The following is an 18,812-nucleotide window of genomic DNA, read 5'->3' as shown; positions in this document are numbered from 1 at the left end:
TGTGTGTGTGTGTGTGTGTGTGTGTGTGTGTGTGTGTGAGTGTGAGAGAATTTTTTTTTGAGGAAACTGCTTCCTCACTTAATTTCAAATCAGGATATTTAATTGTATTCCCCATATATGAAAAGCTAATAAAATAAAATAATAATAAACAATCAGCTTTGTAGCATAGGTGGTGGCCACCATCTTTTAATTGTCCATTTTGAGGGCTTATGGCGTCCATTTTTTAGCTGGGCATACAGCAGATTTGGATTCAGCACACCTTAGATACCCCTAGAAAACATGTATGCCCTAAATTAACACGATTTACCTTCAGCACTTTAAGCACATTTTCAGAAATCCAGCCTAGTCTATAATTAGTAGGCACTTCACTGGCCATTATAGCCGGGGAGCCACAGGCCCAAAATTTGAGAGGACCTGTGATGTCATAAAATACTTTTTATTTTTGTGTTTCCTATTAATTTGGTCAATAAGGTACACAGAATGAGAGGCCTGCTCTGCCAGAAAAATTGCGGAAAAAAAAAAAGTCCCATCGACGTCACTATACAGGAAAAGAATACAAAAACAGTCTCTGGGGCCGAGCCCTCCCCGAAAAAAAAAAAAATAATAATAATAATAAAAGCACGCAGTCACCACCAATCGGCCCTAATAGAGACGACTGTGCCGGCCCGGCCCATTATCCCATGTCATTAAGGGGGGGGGGGGGGGGGTGACGTGATTGTGACTGGGTAGGGAGGGAGGCAGAGACTCAATTCCCCCTGGCTGCTGCTCAAGTGGTTTGCTCCGTCAACGTACGCAACGTACGCAACGTAGGCTACGTCAACGTAACTAGTTCAAAGAAAGGTGGCGCGGGATACGTTGATAGAAGGTGCAAATTGCAAGGTGAAAATGGAGCGAAAACAAAACAAAAAAGCAAAAGGTGGCTGGGAGAAAGTACAAGCTAAAAAACGAAAAAGTTTGGAAGCAGATGCGGGGAAATGGGGAAAAATAACTAAGATGTTTGCCCAGCAGCAGCCTGCTTCTGTCAGCGAGGAGGAGGAGGCGTCGCTGCCGGCCAGTAGTGCTCTCGGCCGGGGTAGTATTGGTACGGCTGAGCCGGCCACAAGTTCAACAAAGTCACTTATCGTCGGGCCGTTCGGGGCCTTGGAGGAGCTATCAGAGGAGCCCGGTCACGGTGCTGGAGAGACGGAAGGTGGAGGACAGCGCAGCGTTGTTGTTGTTATTCCCGAGGCCGAGGAGGATATCGTCGGACCGGTCGGGCACGTGGAGGAGCTATCAGAGGAGCCCGGTCACGGTGCTGGAGAGACGGAACGTGGAGGACAGCGCAGCGTTGTTGTTATTCCCGAGGCCGAGGAGGAGTCGCCGCCGGCGGATAAAAACAACAACTTGGATAAGGAAGTGGATGATCGCGTTGGAACTGTAGGTGATGATGATGATGAACCTGGGGCTGGGAGTGAGACTGGGGAGACTGCATTTGACTACTTCGCTCGGCCAAAATCAGCAGATTTGGATTTATTTTTTAAGTACCATCCATTTCAAACAACCACCAACAAAACAGTTAAAAGTGTATTTAATTGTAGCGATGGGACACGGCGATCTTGGTTAACTTATTGTAACACATCAAACACATTATACTGCTCTGTGTGTCTGGCATTCTCTAAACACGATAACCCCTTTACTCTGGGAATGAGTGACTGGAGACATATACATCAACGTATAGGCGAGCATGAGATACTTGGCCCTCATAACGATGCTGCCTACGCTTACATTTTAAGAGAGAACAGAGGCAATATACCTGAGCTACTTGATGGAAATCAAACGGCTATTGCCAGAGAGCAAGTGCGCCAGCTGCGACAGGTTTTAGAGCGTGTTATTGACATTGTTAAAGTAATTGGAAAACGTGGACTCAGTTACAGGGGAGACAAACAAGAGGCTGCATTCAGTTTGGAAGACGAAGCTGCTGATCATGGGACCTTTTTAGAACTCGTTCTCTTGTTGAGCAAATATGATGTAATAATGCAGACACATGTCCGTTCGTGTATAGAGAAAAGCAAGAGCCTGCACGACTCTGGTGCTAAGGGGAGAGGTTCACTAGTCACTCTACTCTCTAAAACTACAGTAAACACGGTCATCGAGGCTATTGGACGTCTCATTAAAGAGACTATTGCTGCAGAAGTTAAACATGCTGGGATGTATTCCATTCAAATTGATACCACACAGGACATAACAGCTAAAGATCAGTGTTCGGTGATAATGCGCTATGTGACAGACACAAATATTCAGGAGCGAATGATTGCACTGGTTAAAACAGAGTTGTCCACTGGCCAGGCCTTCGTTGAATTGGTGAAGGGTGTTTTGGAGAAAATGGACATTAATTTGGCTAACTGTGTTGGTAATGCTACAGACGGAGCGGCTAACATGCAAGGGGAATATAGAGGCTTTTCAGCACTCTTGTCAGCTGATGCTCCCCAGGTACACGTATGGTGTTATAGCCATGTACTGAATTTAGTGCTATCGGACACTACAAGCTCCGATCTAACGGCCGCATCACTCTTTAATTTGTTAAATGACATTGCTGTTTTCCTGCGAGACTCATACCAAAGAATGAATGTATGGGAGGATGTAAGCAAAGACACACGGCACAGGCGGCTGTCACCAATAGGTGCAACGCGATGGTGGGCTAAAGATGCTGCGCTTAAAAAGGTATTTGGCTTATTTGGGGATCCAGCTGGGTGCCTTTACATTGATCTGATAGTGACACTTAGGGAACTGAGTAATAAAGTGAAATTGCCTTCCAAGGTGCGCACGAATGCCAGCGGTTATGCAGATAACCTGCTGAAATACCAAACTATCCTCACTGCCCAGACATTTCTGCGCATCTTCCAAACAACAACTCCGCTATCAGAGTACTTGCAAACGAGTGGAATGGATTTGCTCACTGCACATCGCTTTGTCACAAAGACACAAGAGGATATGGAAAAATATGCACGTGACTTTGCAGGAGTGAAAACGGCAGCAGACGCCTTTGTGAAATGGGCGAACGACCAGTTAGATGAACGTGACAGTGAGGACACAGTGGAAGACGCCCTGCCTAAAGTCAGAACAAAACAAACAAAAAGGGAGAGACAGCCGCTGGCCGCCGCGTCCACGTCCATGGACGCGACCGTGGACGCGTCCATGGACGCGGCCGCGAAAAAAACGTCCGTGGACGCGAGGCCGCGTCCACGGACGCAAACGGCCGGCCGTCCCGGCCGTGGACGCGACCGTGGACGCGGCCGTGGACGCAGACGGCCGGGGACGCGGCCGTGGACGCGGCCGTGGACGAGGCCGCGGCCGTGGACGCAAACGGCCGGCCGTGGACGCAAACGGCCGGCCGTGGACGGGTCCATGGACGAGGTCGCGAAAAAAAGGCAGCGAAAAAGAAAAAAAAAGGTGTCTATTGTATGTATTTTTTGATGGAGAATTCAAATATGACCTTCTTTTTTGCATAGGACAACTCTAACCTGCATCAATTGGTATTTTATAATTGCCAATTGTACCCTATCCATCTAAAAAACAAATTGGATGTCTATTGTATGTATTTTTTGATGGAGAATTCAAATATTACCTTCTTTTTGGGATAGGACAACTCTAACCTGCATCAATTGGTATTTTATAATTGCCAATTGTACCCTATCCATCTCAAAAACAAATTGGATGTCTATTGTATGTATTTTTTGATGGGGAATTCAAATGTTACCTTCTTTTTTAGATATGACAACTCTGACCTGCATCAATTGGTGCATCAACCTACTTACTATCTATCTATCTATCTATCTATCTATCTATCTATCTATCTATCTATCTATCCATCTATCCATCTATCTATCCATCTATTTATTTATACTTCACCTTTAGTCCAGAAGAGAGTTCAGCCTCAGGAACTTGCACACATGGAACTGTGTCATGACTGTGTCATGGAGCTAAAACAGAGCCATGTTAAATACTCACAATGACTCTGATGGACCAATCAGGGTGGTGGTGGGGGGAGGGATCAACAATAGACAGAAACTGGATAATGCTTTGTTAACTGTCCCACCTAAGTCCCTGCTAGTCTGAACAAACATCACCTTCCCTCTCATAACACTACTACTACTACATTTATATAAAGCTGCTCTTGCATTTGAATTCAAGTCTGACACAAGTTAAGGTTAACTTAGGTAGTATTTCATTTTGCTGGCTTTTAGGGTCTGTGTGAGTGTGTAGGCTCACAAATTATTATAATTGTCATTAAGTGACTCTGAGATCTATCCATCCATCCATCCATCCATCCATCCATCCATTTATTTATACTTACTGTTTACATTTTCTATAAATATTTATTTCTATATAAAACTCATAAAACTTCTTGTTGCTAAAGAGTCCATTTGTTCACTAGACATTAAGTCAAGGTTACTATTTTGAGTTGAAGCTAAGTGTTTTATTGCTTTGTGGTTTAACATGATTTAAAAGGCAAATTCATTGTTATGGTTACTTTAGAAGACTGCTTTTGCATTCATGAGTTAAGAGAGCCAAGCTAATTCAAAGAGTTAGGTTAAAGGAACACAAAACATGACCTAACTCACAGCTGCCATTGGACAGACAGTTACAACATACTCTTATCTTTCACAGAACAGACAATTATCATTTATTTGATCTATTTGAGACTATGTAGCTGCTCTAGGGGAAATAGAGCATTATATCAGCCTATTCAATTGATAATGACCAATGGGTGCCAGTTTCTAAGTAGTTAAAGCATATTAACATAACAATATATGTGGCCTAGACATGGACATTGCCCAATCAACTCGTAATCTACAGAAATGTCCACCACATCACACAGTATAAAACCTAGTAGGCTTAGTGGATTACCTATGTTAAATCATGTCAGGTTAGTTTGGTTCAAGATTCAAGTATAATAATTTATGAGACAAAAATGTAAACAGCACAAATGTACAATCACATCTAGGCTAGAATGATAACATAAAGTCCTGACTACTCCTTGTTATTGTGGTCCTAAATACTACAATGATTAGTTTGGATGCATTGCTTCTATCATGTCCAATTAAAAATAAATACATTACATACATACAGAAATCTGCCTTCTCCTGTATTGTATTAGTGACATTCATTATAAATAGTAAAATAACAGGACAGAGCAAAAAAGGCCTCTGTTGTGTCTTTATCTGATCACATGCAATCAGACACTCACACTGCACAGCAATACTTTATTACAGGCTCAAGGCCCACAGGGTAAGAAGACCATACATTACAAAGATAATAATTAAAAAAACAACAACAGAGTACATTCACCAAGCCCCAACAGAGCTAAAAAGGCACTCATGCCAGTGGCCTCTAACGGTAGACATGTACCTGACAGAGTTTTCCCCACATTGGTTACAGATATAAGGTTTCTCTCCGGTGTGAATTTGTTGGTGTATTTTGATATGTTCCAGTCTAGGAAAGCTCTTTCCACACTGGTCACAGCAATAAGGTTTCTTTCCAGTGTGATTTTTCTGGTGTGCTTTGAGATGATGAATATCACTGAACCTTTTCTCACACTGGACACAGCAGTATATGGCTTCTCACCAGTGTGGATTTTCAGGTGTCTTTTCAGAGCCGTCTTCAGAGTGAACCTTTTCCCACATTGGTGACAGCAGTAAGGTCTCTCTCAAGTGTGAATCTTCTTGTGTTGTACGAGGCTAGATTTTACAGTGAAACGTTTGCCACAGTGTTCACAGCAGTAAGGCTTTTCTTCGGTGTGAAATCTCTGGTGTACTTTCAGAGCAGCCGTTAAACTGAACTTTTCCCCACATTGGACACAGCTGTACGGTTTCTCTCCTGTGTGAATTCGTTCATGTATTTTGAGATAAGACAATCGAGTAAAGCTTTTCCCACACTGGTCACAGCAATAGGGCTTCTCTCTAGTGTGAATTCTCTGGTGTTCTTTTAAAATCCCCTTTTGAACAAATCTTTTCCCACACTGGTCACAACAATAAGGTTTCTCTCCAGTATGTGAACGCTTATGATCTTTTAATTGTCCAGACGAGCAAAATACTTCCCACATTGTTCACAGCTGAATGGCTTCACTCCGGTATGAATTCTCTGGTCTACTTTGAGATAATAAATTGAGCTGAAGGCTTTTTCCACATTGGTCACAACAGTACTGTCTTGGTTTAACTGAGGACAGCACAGGACAGGGAGAGAAAACACACACCTGATAAGAGCCAGATTCACACATTGATCAGCATTTAAGTAACATCATCATTATTATTGTTGAGTCTGAAAAGAACAATACAATGTGATAGATCTTTACACATCTGACCCATAACATTATTAGCAATTCACATGGTTACTATAATAGGTGAGTCTTCTAGCTTTTAAAAAAAATATATGTCATTAATTCTTTCTCTTACTAAGTGGAACATCCCACTTCTTAATTGTATATTATTTGGAAAGGGTTGAGTAGCAAAATGTTTGCCATAAATTCAATGCTGAGTTGCATTTGTTTTCCTACATTTCCCCTTCAATGTATTATTACAATGTATTTACTATTTCTTACTTAGGTCTACTTAACTTTGTATTTTTACATTATTATATTGATCAACATTAACACATAGTGTGTGTTAGGTTAGGTTAGTTGCAGAGGCCTTTTTTGCAGAGGCCTTTTTTGCTCTGTCCTGTTATTTTACTATTTATAATGAATGTCACGAATACAATACAGGAGAAGGCAGATTTCTGTATATGTAATGTATTTATTTTTAATTGGACATGATAGAAGCAATGCATCCAAACTAATCATTGTAGTATTTAGGACCACAATAACAAGGAGTAGTCAGGACTTTATGTTATCATTCTAGCCTAGATGTGATTGTACATTTGTGCACATTTTTGGCTCATAAATTATTATACTTGAACCTTGAACCAAACTAACCTGACATGATTTAACATAGGTAATCCACTAAGCCTACTAGGTTTTATACTGTGTGATGTGGTGGACATTTCTGTAGATTACGAGTTGATTGGGCAATATCCATGTCTAGGCCACATATATTGTTATGTTAATATGCTTTAACTACTTAGAAACTGGCACCCATTGGTCATTATCAATTGAATAGGCTGATATAATGCTCTATTTCCCCTAGAGCAGCTACATAGTCTCAAATAGATAAAATAAATGATAATTGTCTGTTCTGTGAAAGATAAGAGTATGTTGTAACTGTCTGTCCAATGGCAGCTGTGAGTTAGGTCATGTTTTGTGTTCCTTTAACCTAACTCTTTGAATTAGCTTGGCTCTCTTAACTCATGAATGCAAAAGCAGTCTTCTAAAGTAACCATAACAATGAATTTGCCTTTTAAATCATGTTAAACCACAAAGCAATAAAACACTTAGCTTCAACTCAAAATAGTAACCTTGACTTAATGTCTAGTGAACAAATGGACTCTTTAGCAACAAGAAAGGGCACACAATAACTCCACACAACTGAGTTTTATATAGAAATAAATATTTATAGAAAATGTAAACAGTAAGTATAAATAAATAGATGGATGGATGGATGGATGGATGGATAGATCTCAGAGTCACTTAATGACAATTATAATAATTTGTGAGCCTACACACTCACACAGACCCTAAAAGCCAGCGAAATGAAATACTACCTAAGTTAACCTTAACTTGTGTCAGACTTGAATTCAAATGCAAGAGCAGCTTTATATAAATGTAGTAGTAGTAGTGTTATGAGAGGGAAGGTGATGTTTGTTCAGACTAGCAGGGACTTAGGTGGGACAGTTAACAAAGCATTATCCAGTTTCTGTCTATTGTTGATCCCTCCCCCCACCACCACCCTGATTGGTCCATCAGAGTCATTGTGAGTATTTAACATAGCTCTGTTTTAGCTCCATGACACAGTCATGACACAGTTCCATGTGTGCAAGTTCCTGAGGCTGAACTCTCTTCTGGACTAAAGGTGAAGTATAGATAGATAGATAGATAGATAGATAGATAGATAGATAGATAGATAGACAGATAGATAGATAGATAGATAGTAAGTAGGTTGATGCACCAATTGATTTAGGTTAGAGTTGTCATATCTAAAAAAGAAGGTAACATTTGAATTCCCCATCAAAAAATACATACAATAGACATCCAATTTGTTTTTGAGATGGATAGGGTACAATTGGCAATTATAAAATACCAATTGATGCAGGTTAGAGTTGTCCTATCCCAAAAAGAAATTAATATTTGAATTCTCCATCAAAAAATACATACAATAGACATCCAATTTGTTTTTTAGATGGATGGGGTACAATTGGCAATTATAAAATACCAATTGATGCAGGTTAGAGTTGTCCTATGCAAAAAAGAAGGTAATATTTGAAATCTCCATCAAAAAATACATACAATAGCCACCTTTTTTTTTCTTTTTCGCTGCCTTTTTTTCGCGGCCTCGTCCATGGACCCGTCCACGGCCGGCCGTTTGCGTCCACGGCCGGCCGTTTGCGTCCACGGCCGCGGCCTCGTCCACGGCCGCGTCCACGGCCGCGTCCCCGGCCGTCTGCGTCCACGGCCGCGTCCACGGCCGGGACGGCCGGCCGTTTGCGTCCGTGGTATTTTATAATTGCCAATTGTACCCTATCCATCTAAAAAACAAATTGGATGTCTATTGTATGTATTTTTTGATGGAGAATTCAAATATTACCTTCTTTTTGGGATAGGACAACTCTAACCTGCATCAATTGGTATTTTATAATTGCCAATTGTACCCTATCCATCTCAAAAACAAATTGGATGTCTATTGTATGTATTTTTTGATGGGGAATTCAAATGTTACCTTCTTTTTTAGATATGACAACTCTGACCTGCATCAATTGGTGCATCAACCTACTTACTATCTATCTATCTATCTATCTATCTATCTATCTATCTATCTATCCATCTATCCATCTATCTATCCATCTATTTATTTATACTTCACCTTTAGTCCAGAAGAGAGTTCAGCCTCAGGAACTTGCACACATGGAACTGTGTCATGACTGTGTCATGGAGCTAAAACAGAGCCATGTTAAATACTCACAATGACTCTGATGGACCAATCAGGGTGGTGGTGGGGGGAGGGATCAACAATAGACAGAAACTGGATAATGCTTTGTTAACTGTCCCACCTAAGTCCCTGCTAGTCTGAACAAACATCACCTTCCCTCTCATAACACTACTACTACTACATTTATATAAAGCTGCTCTTGCATTTGAATTCAAGTCTGACACAAGTTAAGGTTAACTTAGGTAGTATTTCATTTTGCTGGCTTTTAGGGTCTGTGTGAGTGTGTAGGCTCACAAATTATTATAATTGTCATTAAGTGACTCTGAGATCTATCCATCCATCCATCCATCCATCCATCCATCCATTTATTTATACTTACTGTTTACATTTTCTATAAATATTTATTTCTATATAAAACTCATAAAACTTCTTGTTGCTAAAGAGTCCATTTGTTCACTAGACATTAAGTCAAGGTTACTATTTTGAGTTGAAGCTAAGTGTTTTATTGCTTTGTGGTTTAACATGATTTAAAAGGCAAATTCATTGTTATGGTTACTTTAGAAGACTGCTTTTGCATTCATGAGTTAAGAGAGCCAAGCTAATTCAAAGAGTTAGGTTAAAGGAACACAAAACATGACCTAACTCACAGCTGCCATTGGACAGACAGTTACAACATACTCTTATCTTTCACAGAACAGACAATTATCATTTATTTGATCTATTTGAGACTATGTAGCTGCTCTAGGGGAAATAGAGCATTATATCAGCCTATTCAATTGATAATGACCAATGGGTGCCAGTTTCTAAGTAGTTAAAGCATATTAACATAACAATATATGTGGCCTAGACATGGACATTGCCCAATCAACTCGTAATCTACAGAAATGTCCACCACATCACACAGTATAAAACCTAGTAGGCTTAGTGGATTACCTATGTTAAATCATGTCAGGTTAGTTTGGTTCAAGATTCAAGTATAATAATTTATGAGACAAAAATGTAAACAGCACAAATGTACAATCACATCTAGGCTAGAATGATAACATAAAGTCCTGACTACTCCTTGTTATTGTGGTCCTAAATACTACAATGATTAGTTTGGATGCATTGCTTCTATCATGTCCAATTAAAAATAAATACATTACATACATACAGAAATCTGCCTTCTCCTGTATTGTATTAGTGACATTCATTATAAATAGTAAAATAACAGGACAGAGCAAAAAAGGCCTCTGTTGTGTCTTTATCTGATCACATGCAATCAGACACTCACACTGCACAGCAATACTTTATTACAGGCTCAAGGCCCACAGGGTAAGAAGACCATACATTACAAAGATAATAATTAAAAAAACAACAACAGAGTACATTCACCAAGCCCCAACAGAGCTAAAAAGGCACTCATGCCAGTGGCCTCTAACGGTAGACATGTACCTGACAGAGTTTTCCCCACATTGGTTACAGATATAAGGTTTCTCTCCGGTGTGAATTTGTTGGTGTATTTTGATATGTTCCAGTCTAGGAAAGCTCTTTCCACACTGGTCACAGCAATAAGGTTTCTTTCCAGTGTGATTTTTCTGGTGTGCTTTGAGATGATGAATATCACTGAACCTTTTCTCACACTGGACACAGCAGTATATGGCTTCTCACCAGTGTGGATTTTCAGGTGTCTTTTCAGAGCCGTCTTCAGAGTGAACCTTTTCCCACATTGGTGACAGCAGTAAGGTCTCTCTCAAGTGTGAATCTTCTTGTGTTGTACGAGGCTAGATTTTACAGTGAAACGTTTGCCACAGTGTTCACAGCAGTAAGGCTTTTCTTCGGTGTGAAATCTCTGGTGTACTTTCAGAGCAGCCGTTAAACTGAACTTTTCCCCACATTGGACACAGCTGTACGGTTTCTCTCCTGTGTGAATTCGTTCATGTATTTTGAGATAAGACAATCGAGTAAAGCTTTTCCCACACTGGTCACAGCAATAGGGCTTCTCTCTAGTGTGAATTCTCTGGTGTTCTTTTAAAATCCCCTTTTGAACAAATCTTTTCCCACACTGGTCACAACAATAAGGTTTCTCTCCAGTATGTGAACGCTTATGATCTTTTAATTGTCCAGACGAGCAAAATACTTCCCACATTGTTCACAGCTGAATGGCTTCACTCCGGTATGAATTCTCTGGTCTACTTTGAGATAATAAATTGAGCTGAAGGCTTTTTCCACATTGGTCACAACAGTACTGTCTTGGTTTAACTGAGGACAGCACAGGACAGGGAGAGAAAACACACACCTGATAAGAGCCAGATTCACACATTGATCAGCATTTAAGTAACATCATCATTATTATTGTTGAGTCTGAAAAGAACAATACAATGTGATAGATCTTTACACATCTGACCCATAACATTATTAGCAATTCACATGGTTACTATAATAGGTGAGTCTTCTAGCTTTTAAAAAAAATATATGTCATTAATTCTTTCTCTTACTAAGTGGAACATCCCACTTCTTAATTGTATATTATTTGGAAAGGGTTGAGTAGCAAAATGTTTGCCATAAATTCAATGCTGAGTTGCATTTGTTTTCCTACATTTCCCCTTCAATGTATTATTACAATGTATTTACTATTTCTTACTTAGGTCTACTTAACTTTGTATTTTTACATTATTATATTGATCAACATTAACACATAGTGTGTGTTAGGTTAGGTTAGTTGCAGAGGCCTTTTTTGCAGAGGCCTTTTTTGCTCTGTCCTGTTATTTTACTATTTATAATGAATGTCACGAATACAATACAGGAGAAGGCAGATTTCTGTATATGTAATGTATTTATTTTTAATTGGACATGATAGAAGCAATGCATCCAAACTAATCATTGTAGTATTTAGGACCACAATAACAAGGAGTAGTCAGGACTTTATGTTATCATTCTAGCCTAGATGTGATTGTACATTTGTGCACATTTTTGGCTCATAAATTATTATACTTGAACCTTGAACCAAACTAACCTGACATGATTTAACATAGGTAATCCACTAAGCCTACTAGGTTTTATACTGTGTGATGTGGTGGACATTTCTGTAGATTACGAGTTGATTGGGCAATATCCATGTCTAGGCCACATATATTGTTATGTTAATATGCTTTAACTACTTAGAAACTGGCACCCATTGGTCATTATCAATTGAATAGGCTGATATAATGCTCTATTTCCCCTAGAGCAGCTACATAGTCTCAAATAGATAAAATAAATGATAATTGTCTGTTCTGTGAAAGATAAGAGTATGTTGTAACTGTCTGTCCAATGGCAGCTGTGAGTTAGGTCATGTTTTGTGTTCCTTTAACCTAACTCTTTGAATTAGCTTGGCTCTCTTAACTCATGAATGCAAAAGCAGTCTTCTAAAGTAACCATAACAATGAATTTGCCTTTTAAATCATGTTAAACCACAAAGCAATAAAACACTTAGCTTCAACTCAAAATAGTAACCTTGACTTAATGTCTAGTGAACAAATGGACTCTTTAGCAACAAGAAAGGGCACACAATAACTCCACACAACTGAGTTTTATATAGAAATAAATATTTATAGAAAATGTAAACAGTAAGTATAAATAAATAGATGGATGGATGGATGGATGGATGGATAGATCTCAGAGTCACTTAATGACAATTATAATAATTTGTGAGCCTACACACTCACACAGACCCTAAAAGCCAGCGAAATGAAATACTACCTAAGTTAACCTTAACTTGTGTCAGACTTGAATTCAAATGCAAGAGCAGCTTTATATAAATGTAGTAGTAGTAGTGTTATGAGAGGGAAGGTGATGTTTGTTCAGACTAGCAGGGACTTAGGTGGGACAGTTAACAAAGCATTATCCAGTTTCTGTCTATTGTTGATCCCTCCCCCCACCACCACCCTGATTGGTCCATCAGAGTCATTGTGAGTATTTAACATAGCTCTGTTTTAGCTCCATGACACAGTCATGACACAGTTCCATGTGTGCAAGTTCCTGAGGCTGAACTCTCTTCTGGACTAAAGGTGAAGTATAGATAGATAGATAGATAGATAGATAGATAGATAGATAGACAGATAGATAGATAGATAGATAGTAAGTAGGTTGATGCACCAATTGATTTAGGTTAGAGTTGTCATATCTAAAAAAGAAGGTAACATTTGAATTCCCCATCAAAAAATACATACAATAGACATCCAATTTGTTTTTGAGATGGATAGGGTACAATTGGCAATTATAAAATACCAATTGATGCAGGTTAGAGTTGTCCTATCCCAAAAAGAAATTAATATTTGAATTCTCCATCAAAAAATACATACAATAGACATCCAATTTGTTTTTTAGATGGATGGGGTACAATTGGCAATTATAAAATACCAATTGATGCAGGTTAGAGTTGTCCTATGCAAAAAAGAAGGTAATATTTGAAATCTCCATCAAAAAATACATACAATAGCCACCTTTTTTTTTCTTTTTCGCTGCCTTTTTTTCGCGGCCTCGTCCATGGACCCGTCCACGGCCGGCCGTTTGCGTCCACGGCCGGCCGTTTGCGTCCACGGCCGCGGCCTCGTCCACGGCCGCGTCCACGGCCGCGTCCCCGGCCGTCTGCGTCCACGGCCGCGTCCACGGCCGGGACGGCCGGCCGTTTGCGTCCGTGGACGCGGCCTCGCGTCCACGGACGTTTTTTTCGCGGCCGCGTCCATGGACGCGTCCACGGCCGCGTCCATGGACGTGGACGCGGCGGCCAACGGCTCTTGCTGGAAAAAGGATGCCAGGCGAATTATGTGGTGACACAACCATAGAAGATGCTGATAAGAAGTATGAGATTACAGTACATAATGTAATTCTGGATACAGTCAATCAAAGCCTTTCCCAGCGTTTTGCTAAAAACAGAGAACTGTACACAGATTTTTCCCTGCTTGACCCCAAGAGATTCGATTATTTGAAACTTAACGGTGTCCCTGCTGGCGCACTGAACGCGCTGAGCGCAAACCTGACGAGGCACAACAGCAACGCAACTCCTGCTAACCTGCAGGCCGAGCTACTCAGTCTGGCTACAAACTGGGACAGTTTCAGCGAGTCTGTGCGTAACGAGTATCCCGTCCACATGTGTACTGAGGATGAAGATGATGACTTTGATGAGCAAACAGAGGAATGGGATGTTGTCAACAAAACCTGCAAATCATGCAGAAACTGTCCTGCCTGTGTCTATTTTTTCCTCCATCGCTATAACATGTTCACTCGTTCATACCGCCTAATTGGGCTTGGATATAAGTTTCTCTTAACACTGTCAGTGACCCAAGTTGCTTGTGAGCGAAGCTTTTCCACTTTAAAATTCATCAAAAATCGACTAAGGAGCACAGCATCACAGGAACACCTCGAGAGCTTTATGCTCATGTCAATGGAAAAAGAGACTCTGTCGTCTTTGAATAAGGACCTCATCATCGACTTGGTGGCGGAGAAAAGCGCACTGATGCGACGGCTGCTCATTCAATAAGGTAGGACATACAAGTAGTTTATTATTCTCTAATTTCTCGTTTCTATTCTATTCTATTATTTATATTCTATTCTATTCTATTATTTCTATTCTATTCTATTATTTCTATTCTATTCTATTCTATTGCAATGTTTGGTAAATTTTTTGGGCAGTTGGGCTTGTATAACAAGGCAAGCAGCTGTCCACTGTGCTGTGGTGTGTGCGTTGTGTTACAGTGATGTTGTTTTTGGCTGCAGGGTCTTTGCGTGTGAATTTGAACTTGATGTGACTGAGTTCAGTGGTCAGTTATTACCGGCTGGTTTTTATTTGTCTGTGGAGTGGAGTGTGAGGCTGTTGTATATTAAGTGTTAGGTGTAACAATTGTATGCATGTAGGCAATGAGTAGATCATTTGATGGGTGAAGTGAGCGTTGCATTAACATTTAACCGAGACAAGAATAGATCGCTGTAAAATTGAGTTAGGCTATTAACGTGGTCTAATTGCCTATGGAAAATAGTGTATGTTGGTGAAATATTAAAATGTACAATGGTTCCATAATAATTAACATGGACTATTATAAACGAAAAAACATCTAACTATTTTAAATTGATCTAATTAGGATGCAGTCATGCATAAGCTTGGTAATGCAACCGTGCAGAGCCATACCAATCAGAATGTTATTTCGTTTTCAGAGGGGCAGGCCAGGATGAAGGTTCAACCACCCAGACTCACCAAGCCGACATGTTCAATATAAAGACTCTCTCTGCTCTACATTATGAGACGCTTTCATTGACAGACATTTCTGAAACATCTAAATGTTCACATGCCTCTTTTTTGTTTGTTTTTTGTTCTCAAATGACTGTTTCGTTCTCTATATATTTAGAACACTGTTATTACTGCTGTTTTTTAAACAGTAAAACGATATGGTCAAAATTAATGTGAAGTGTCTTCATTCAGTGCGTGTGGTTTTGACATAGGGCCGTTGATGGCCTCAAATGCCAGGGCCGTTTTTTTCCCCCAGTCCGGGGCTGGGGGAGCACACACTGGATGCGGAGGCGGCGCGGAAGCGGTGCGTAAAAAAATACGGCCCCGTTATTTTCAATGAACTAACCCACACCGGCGGCGTCAGACGCGCGTCGGACGCCTCGCCTGCCGCGCCGATACACCACTGTTTTATTTTTCCAGCGTCGGCGCGCGGTGAAATGCTTTTTTTATTTTTTTCATCTGGGTATTCCGTGGGCGTGGCTAGCAGGTCTCTGCTCCCAGGATGCTCCCACCATGGCTCAGTGCCTACGTGACTTGTTGTGGCATGCCATGCGGACAGAAGAAGGGAGAAAGCAACAAACCAACCTGAAGCCGTCATCGCAATGCCTGGGACTAGCGCAGAAATGGACGAAGAGAAACTGATAGATGAAGTCCAAAACTATCCCGAATTATATAATCCCCAATGCCGACATTACAAAAATAATACAAAAAAAGAGAGCGCCTGGCGAGCCATTGCTTCGGAGGTTGGTGCTTCAGGTAAGGAAAACTTTATTTTGTGTACTTTTTTAAGCTAGGCTCTAGCTAGTCTAGCTGCTATGCTAACGTTAATAGTGCAGATTCTGCAGAAACTAGACCATGCACCATGCGTGTTTGCAACTAGCTAGGCTCTCCCTTAGCAAAAAATAGTATACTTCAAGTACATTTTGTAAGTATACTTAAGTATAAGTATAAGCATAGCAAGTATACTAATAACAATGTACTTGTAGTACACTAGAAAGTATACTTGAAAGTATACTATTTAATACTTCTATGTACTAAATTGGAACAACTTTTAGTTTACTTGAGTATACTCATTACTATACTAGTTCTACACTTCTAGTACATTTGAAGTATATGTAGAGTAAACTACTAGTTTACTTGTTGTTATACTTTTGTATACTCATCTATATACTGCAAGTATACTCATCTATATACTGCTAGTTTACTAGTTATATACTTCTAACCCACTTATTTAGTTCATTTTAGTATACTTAAAGTATATCTTTAGTAAACTACTTTCTATACTCAAGTATGCCATGTATATACTTCCAAGTTTACTTAGCACTTTACTTATAGCACACTTGTAGTACATTTCGGTTTACTCCTAGTATACTATTCATATAGTCATCAGTTTACTACTTATATACTATGTTTATACTTGACATAAACATTTGGCTATACTTAAAGTACACTTGAAATTTTACTGAGTTTACACTACAATCAAGAAACACCAAGACAGTATTAAGCACATGGTACATTTACTGTATTGAACTTGAATACAAATATAAGGGTACACATTTCAAAAAACAAATATGTTGCATTATAGACAATTTCTAAAGGCATAAAATAATAAAAGTTAAGGAGAATTCCAGACCAAAACACATATGGCCTGAATCTGCCTGTCGGAAGAATGGAATACTGGACAACTATGAAACAAATCAAATGTATCAGGTAGTTTGGGACATTACTAAATTACATGGAGATTCAGGCCATATGTGTTTTGGTTTGGAATTGTCCTTCAAGTATGGCAATCAAATGTCAAAATCAGCACAAACTCAAAAACATGACACTTAACCCCAGCATTGGAATTGTGAGGAACTCTTTTGCTGACAATAATAGTCTGAGAACAGAGACAATTAGAAACCTGGCCAAAAAGTCGATGAAAAGACAGCAACTGACAATTAAGCAACACCAGGACAAATAGAAAAATATCCGAGTGGCTCTTGAAATCAAATTGGAAGCCAATTCTTACACATCCTTCTTTTCAGTCGCTTTCTTGGACAGAGTTGAAAGGTTGTTGCATTTCTTTCGTATCACAGAGCGTATGGCTTGAAGGGACTGGTCAGGGTATTTCTCCTGGACACGCCCTGTGAGAGAAACACATAGAAAACAAAAAACATAACTTTGTTTGCTGTCATCTACCATCCCCAAGTCAAAAAAGCATGTAGATATCTTTCTGAGTTCTCAACATCCACTGGATGTTACATATCCGACTAAGTTGAGTCCTCCACTATTGTATGAAGTCTGTAAATGTTTTATTGCTTCATAGTATTTTGTATATATGTGTCTCTAAATTTCAATGAGTTGAATCCCAGGCCATCCATCAGGCATTTCTCTGAACACTGATGCAATTGGCAAAATTACTATAGTTAACAGTTAGCAGCTGAAAACATTTACAGTTTACCATAACATAAACCAGGGTTTCTCAAAGTCGATTCCAGGGACTCTCTGGGTTCCTTTAGGGAGGGTCTAAATTGACACTTAAAAGTCTGTAGCTCAGACGACGAACAAATGCACCCCGACACGTCCATTTGCACACCGTCAGAGTTAAGGGAACCTTGGAATTGAAAAGTTTGAGAACCACTGACAAAACAATAGGTTCTGGTCAAGCCAGTCAGTTGGCTTGTCAGTTTAAGCAAAGCAATAACATGGTCAGTACACCAATTACATAGTTTTGTCTCTGGGCAAGTACCATGATGGTTGTGTCAACTCTGGACTTGACCAACACCAGTAGATGACATTGCACACCCAATCATCACTGCCAATGGAAACATCACACTGAAGTATTTTTTTTTAAGATGACTTTGGTAAGAGGCGGGGTGCTCACCATTATGGCTTGTCCACATTGAATGTGACATTGATTTAACTCAATAAGTATCACCTCCATAGTTAATCACAATGAATGCAGTAATAAAAAGCACAATATGTAGGATTTGATTTGAAAATCAGTTTTGTCTTCATAGACAGTGACACTCACCAATTAAAGCCTCAAGCTTGGCATTGTCCAGGGGTGGCTTGGACTCCAAGTCCTTGTGTGCCCCTGACTGCTTCCCTGTCAGACAAGAGTTGGCCAGCGTTTCCCTGCCAAAAACCAGGACAGCAAGCTCCCCCGTGTACACTGACCAATTTGAAGTCCTCAGAGACTTCAGTTTGCGTTTTTGGACTGTGATATCAGACCCAGGCATAAGAGGCACCTTAAAAAAAATAAAAAAATAAAAAAAGAGAGGGGCAGGGTTACTCAACAAATAATCACATTAGATTCATCTGTGCAATGGCTATTCATAGACTAACTTAACACTCAATTATCATTACCCAACCACTGGAGAAATCTGAGGCATCATCCTATTTCCCAAACAAACTATTAAGGAGATTGCAAATACTTTCTGTCCAGGTAATGGGTAAAACCAGAGTTTATACAAGTCACAGATCTACTGGTAAATTGTGTTACATTTTCTCACATAAAATGACATCTA

This window comes from Nannobrachium achirus (assembly GCF_963921795.1).
Source record: "Nannobrachium achirus genome assembly, chromosome: 5".
In the NCBI taxonomy this organism is placed as follows: domain Eukaryota; kingdom Metazoa; phylum Chordata; class Actinopteri; order Myctophiformes; family Myctophidae; genus Nannobrachium; species Nannobrachium achirus.
The sequence above is the reverse complement of the archived record's forward strand: the minus strand, read 5'-3'. Positions refer to the sequence as shown.